General features: G+C 53.1%; 1 protein-coding gene across 1 annotated transcript in view; it reads left to right on the plus strand.

The window, feature by feature from the left end:
- The first annotated feature begins 87 nt into the window (after nucleotides 1-87).
- RAP1GAP2 (RAP1 GTPase activating protein 2) overlaps nucleotides 88-5,110 on the plus strand; it is a 193,320-nt gene continuing 188,297 nt past the window's right edge. Inside the window, exon 1 of the mRNA XM_015566795.1 lies at nucleotides 88-188. The gene's annotated coding sequence lies outside the window, so the exon portion shown is untranslated. The remainder of the gene's footprint in view (nucleotides 189-5,110) is intronic.

A 5,110-nucleotide genomic window follows, 5' to 3' on the forward strand; every position in this document is an offset into this window, starting at 1 on the left:
GCCAGGCCAGTTCCCCAAGAGAGCTCTGCAGAGCCCTGCCCACCTCCCTCCTCCTCTCTCCTGCCCTGCAGGTACGTGCAGGAAGGGCGTTTCCGAATCGAGGAGAGGACGCTGACCGCCTTCCAGTGGCTCTACAGCCCCCAGCAGCATCGCATCCTCGGCCGTGCTGACCTGGAGTCTCCCTCCCGGTGAGTGATCCGCAGCCCGGAATCCCATTCTTTGGCCCCCACAGGTGGTACTTATGCAGCCAGACTGGTCCATAAGCCTACATTGGGGTCCTCTTGCCCTCAGTGCTGGGGAGGCCTCCCAGGGTCCTGTAAAGAGTTTGTCCGGCACCGAATGATCTGAGGCAGCTCACGACTCCTGCTTTGTCCTCTGTAAAATGAGTAGGACCCTAGTTTCCCTCCCTTCTCTGAGGGAGATCATGGGTCTTGAGGGGAATGGTGCCTGCAGAGATTCTCAAAGCCTGGAGATCGGCTGGTTCCTCTTTAAGAGGGAGAAGGGCAGCCCTGCCTTCCCTGTCTCTTTCCTCCCTCACGCTAGAGAAGCCAGCTGGGACCCGCAGTCTGGGTGACCGGCTGGGCGCTGAGGGCTTTTCCGGGCCCAGATTCCTGCTCCCAGGCTCCTGCCCACTCTTCATTCGTACCGTGGACAGGTGTGACCGCTGCTAGTGGTCTCAACAGAGATATCCTGCGTGGCCCTGCTGCCGCCACACCCCTTCCCAAGGCTCCCGCTAGACCTGATCCTGGGCCTTTCTTCCCACTTTCCCCATCAGGACCTCCTTGCACTAGATTCTAAGTGAGCAGGAGCCTTGATGCCCAGGACGAATGGCCTGTCTTCCGGGGTGGTTGAAGGAAGGAGGGACGGAAGAGATGTCATCTGGGGGGTACGCCGTGGGCTGGCCAACTGGAGAACAGGGGTGATGCTCTTACGCAGCTCCCCGAACTGGCCCCAGGAATAAAGTGTAGACGTGATGGATGCCTGCACCTCAGCGGACATCTGCCAGGAATCCTAATTAGCTAAGAGCCGTGCATCTGCTCCCTCTTATCTCACTGATGACTTTAGACGGTACAGGAAGCAGTGAGGTGGACGGGTACTCTGGATCCAGTTCTGTCCCAAGAGAAAGGAAGAATTAAATGATGATGTGGACATGACAGGAGCTCTGGGAAAGGTGACTCAGGCCACCCCAGAACTCCTGATGTTCAGGGAATGGTGCCCTGGACTCCAAAATAACATAGAGAAAGGGTAGAAATGCCTCTAGAGCAAGCATGTCAAACTCGTGGCCCGCGGGCTGCATGTGGCCCACAACGAATGTTTTTGCGGCCCAGCCAATACTAGTATAACGGTATGTAAGAAACGTTTTAATAAAATTTCATAACTTAATTTTTACAATATCCTGTTATACATAATTATTAATAACAAACTACAACGTTCGCTAATGACTACAATAATTGTGTTGCATTAATTTCCCTTCTGCGTCTTCTGCACAGGCACACCATTTCTCTCCACTAACTCTAGCAGCGAGTATTTCAGCAGCCGATTGCCATGTCTTTAGTCTTGGACTGACTTGTTTGGTTGTATTCAGCATGTCTCTATCGAAATAAACCTACATTTCTTTTTTTTTTCTTTTTAAATATATTTTTATTGATTTCAGAGAGGAAGGGAGAGGCAGAGAGAGATAGAAACATCAATGATGAGAGATAATCACTGATCCGCTGCCTCCTGCATGCCCCCTACCTGGGACCGAGTCCGCAACCCCGGGCATGTACTCTTAACTGGAATGGAACCCGAACCCTTCAGTCCACAGGCTGACGCTCTATCCACTGAGCCAGACCAGCTAGGGCTAAACCTATGTTTCTATGAAAATTGAAGCTTTTGTGGCCTGCAGGAACTTAAACCTTGTTTATTTGGCCCGTGTTAGCCTTTGAATTTGACATGCTTGCTCTAGAGCTTGAGACAAGAGTGTTGGGAAGGCCGCAGGAATGAAATTCTGAGTGTTCAGCTGTGCATGTCTGCAGGGAAAAAGAAAGGCCATTGTGGCTGGCTTAGGGACACCCTAGGACACCCTGACAGAAGGGGGCGTGGATTCATTTTCAGGCAACCTGCGAAGCTTACTGTGTGCCAAGTGCCCTCTGACATAAGGAGCTTCTCCCTCATCTTCTTTCCTGCATAGCTCTCACCACCAGCAGACATGATCTCATTGGTCTATTTGTTCACCGTCCTGGGGCCTCCTGGGATGTAAGCTCCGTGAGGGCAGGGCCTTTTCCACGTTGTTTTCCTCTGCCTCCTGAGTCCTAGCCCAGAGAAGGAGCTCACTGGATGGAAGACAAATGAACAGAACGCAGCTCAGAACCTGTGGGGAGGCTGGTAGGGAGGCTAGCCCGAGGTGGGCCAGCTACATCAGCCCAAGAAAAGAGCGAAGGAAGAAGAGAGGGTGAGACCTCCTGCCTGCCTGCTCGAATGGCCTGAGGCTAATGGAGCCGCTCTGTTTTCTCAGCCAAAGAACAAGGGTGCTCTTTGGTATCACAGGAGCAGAGCAGCGTTTGCGGATGAGGAAGCGATCAGAAGACAGGAGGCAGCCATTTGAGATAACGTCGGCTTGCACACTTGGGAAGCCTGCCTCCCAGGTTGCTTACAGAGGAGGCTGCCACCGTTCCATGACTGTACTCATTGTTACGACAGACTATTAATCGTTAATTTAAAAATATATATATTTATTGATTTCAGAGAAGAAGGGAGAGGGAGAGAGATAGAAACATCATTGATGAGAGAGAATCATTGATTGGCTGCCTCCTGGATGCCCTCAACTGAGCCCACAACCTGGGGATGTGCCTTTGACCAGAATCGAACCTGGGACCCTTCAGTCCACAGGCCAACGTTCTGTCCACTGAGCCAAACCACCTAGGGCTATTAATCGTTAAGTTTTGAGTGCTTATTATGTCATGTTGTAAATGCTTTGCAGGAAAAATTGATTTACTCTTCATAACAATGCTGCGACCTTGGTGCTATTGTTCTCCCCATGTTTCAGATGACAAAACCGAGGTGCAGAGGTTAAATAAAAACAGCTAGTAAGTGGCAGTGCTCACAACTACTGCGCACACTGCTTCTCAGAGAATAGAGCATGTGCCAAAGGCAGGAGACAGGGAAGGTGCTTTCTACCTTTACAAAGAGGAAATAAGTCCATAGACCATAAACAAGTCCTGGCCAAGCTTTAGAGTCTGTTATTAAAGAGACTAGAGGCCCGAAGCACAAAGTTTGGGCAAGAATAGGCCTTCACAGCCCTGCCTGCCCCAGGGCTCCAGTTGCCCCTCAGCCCGCCCACTGGTCGTTGGAAGGTTGTTCTGCCCTCTGGTCTAATTAGCATATTAGCTCTTTGTTATATAAGATGGTGTGGGGGCATCTAGAAAAGGGCATCGAGTGAGTGCCCTGAGAATCCACCCTGGTGGGGAAAGCTTATTTGCTTTTCTGATTAATTTTCCAGACTAGAAATATATGAGCTGTGAGATTCGGCAATAAATGTTCCCCCCCCACCCCCACCAGCAAAGCCTTGTAGGTGACAGGGGAATGGAGCTAGGGGTGGGGGGTTGATGAGTGACTGCCATTGGGTGAGTCCTGCTCCCTGTGTTTATGAGTGGCTTGGTGAGGAAGGCTGCGGACAGCATGCTGGTGCCACTGCTGATGGCAGGAACCTGGGTACCATCCCAACAGTCGAGATGTCAGAATTGGGACTCATACTGCCCTGGGGGCTGGATCCGGGTCTCGGAGGTTCACTTCAGCTGGGATAAAGAGTCCATTTGGCCTCCAATCCTGTCTGTGCCTGGGCAGGGGGTGAGGGAATCAGAGGTGTCTGAGGAGTTCCAATAGACTAGCAGCTTGGGAATGGCCCTGCGTTTTAGGTTTTAAGAAAATGCTCACATCGTGGATCTGCAAGGGCAGAGTCCAGAACAGGGGAGGGCAGGATACGCTGTTTGGAGTCTCAGACTTTCGGAGGAATGTTCCTGTGTCTGTTCATTTATTTGGCGGACAGGGATGGAGCCCCGGTCCTCTGCCAACACCATGCCAGATGTTACCCTTGAACGGCTGAGCAGACTGCCTTTCGGGTGATGGACCAGGCTGCCGAAGGGACTCAGACCATGGGCTGGCCACCCGGTCTCCCTCCCATCCTGCTGTAGGTCAGGCCCTGGGGTTATAGTGCCTTGTCTCCATGCAGACAAGGGCCCTGCCTCCATGGGGCACACATTCTAGTGGGGGAGACAGACTATAGACACATAGACAAGAAAATGTCAGAGTGAACTTTTCAGATGCTAAAGAAACTGAAATGGGGCATCGAGGGGAAGAGTGACTAGTGGGTGTGAGGGACTCTGGGAGAGGTGGAAGTTCTCTCTGACACGGTGACATTTGGGGTGAGTCCTGAAGGACACAAGGGGGTGGCCGGGTGGAAAAGGTGCTGGCAGGGGTGTTGAATGGATGGGGGGTGTGTGTGTGGGAGGAGCTCAGGAGATGGGGTGGAAGAGTATTCCTGCAGGCAGAACAGCTGGTGCAAGGCCCTAAGTATGTTCTAGAAGCGGAAAGCCACTGTGGCCAGAGCAGAGTGAGGCCATGGCCAACAGACAGAAGCAAGGCCATTTGTGGGCCCTGAAAGAAAAGGTTTTCTAGCCCCGAGGGCTGCTCCAGGGCGTCCAGGTCGGCCCCTTAGGGAGTGAGCTCCCCATCACCGAGGTGTGCAAGCCATATTCAGAGGCCGCCCCCATGGAGGCTTCGGGGAAGAGACTGGGCATCCCAAGGCTGCCTAGAAGGTTATTCGTTCCTTCAGCCTCAGTTTCAGAGTGCCCTTGGCTAGGCAGAGGCTGAGGTCCTTGTGGAATGAGTGAATGAAAACTCCCAGCTGCCAGTCCGAGGCAGGGGCACTTTCAGGGGTTCTGGCAGGCCTTGAAGCCCCCCAGGCACTGCACTCCTCCCAGGCCCACCACTCTCAGGGCTGGAGACGGCTCCAGAGGGCCTCCAGTAGACTAGGAACCCAGGGTCTTCCTGCACCCGCTTCCCCGCAGCCCCGGGGCCTCCTCCTCCAGGAGCCTCAGTGGGCAGGTGGGCTGCTCCCTCCTTCCTCCCC

This window comes from Myotis davidii, unplaced genomic scaffold, assembly GCF_000327345.1.
Source record: "Myotis davidii unplaced genomic scaffold, ASM32734v1 scaffold363, whole genome shotgun sequence".
Classification (NCBI taxonomy): domain Eukaryota; kingdom Metazoa; phylum Chordata; class Mammalia; order Chiroptera; family Vespertilionidae; genus Myotis; species Myotis davidii.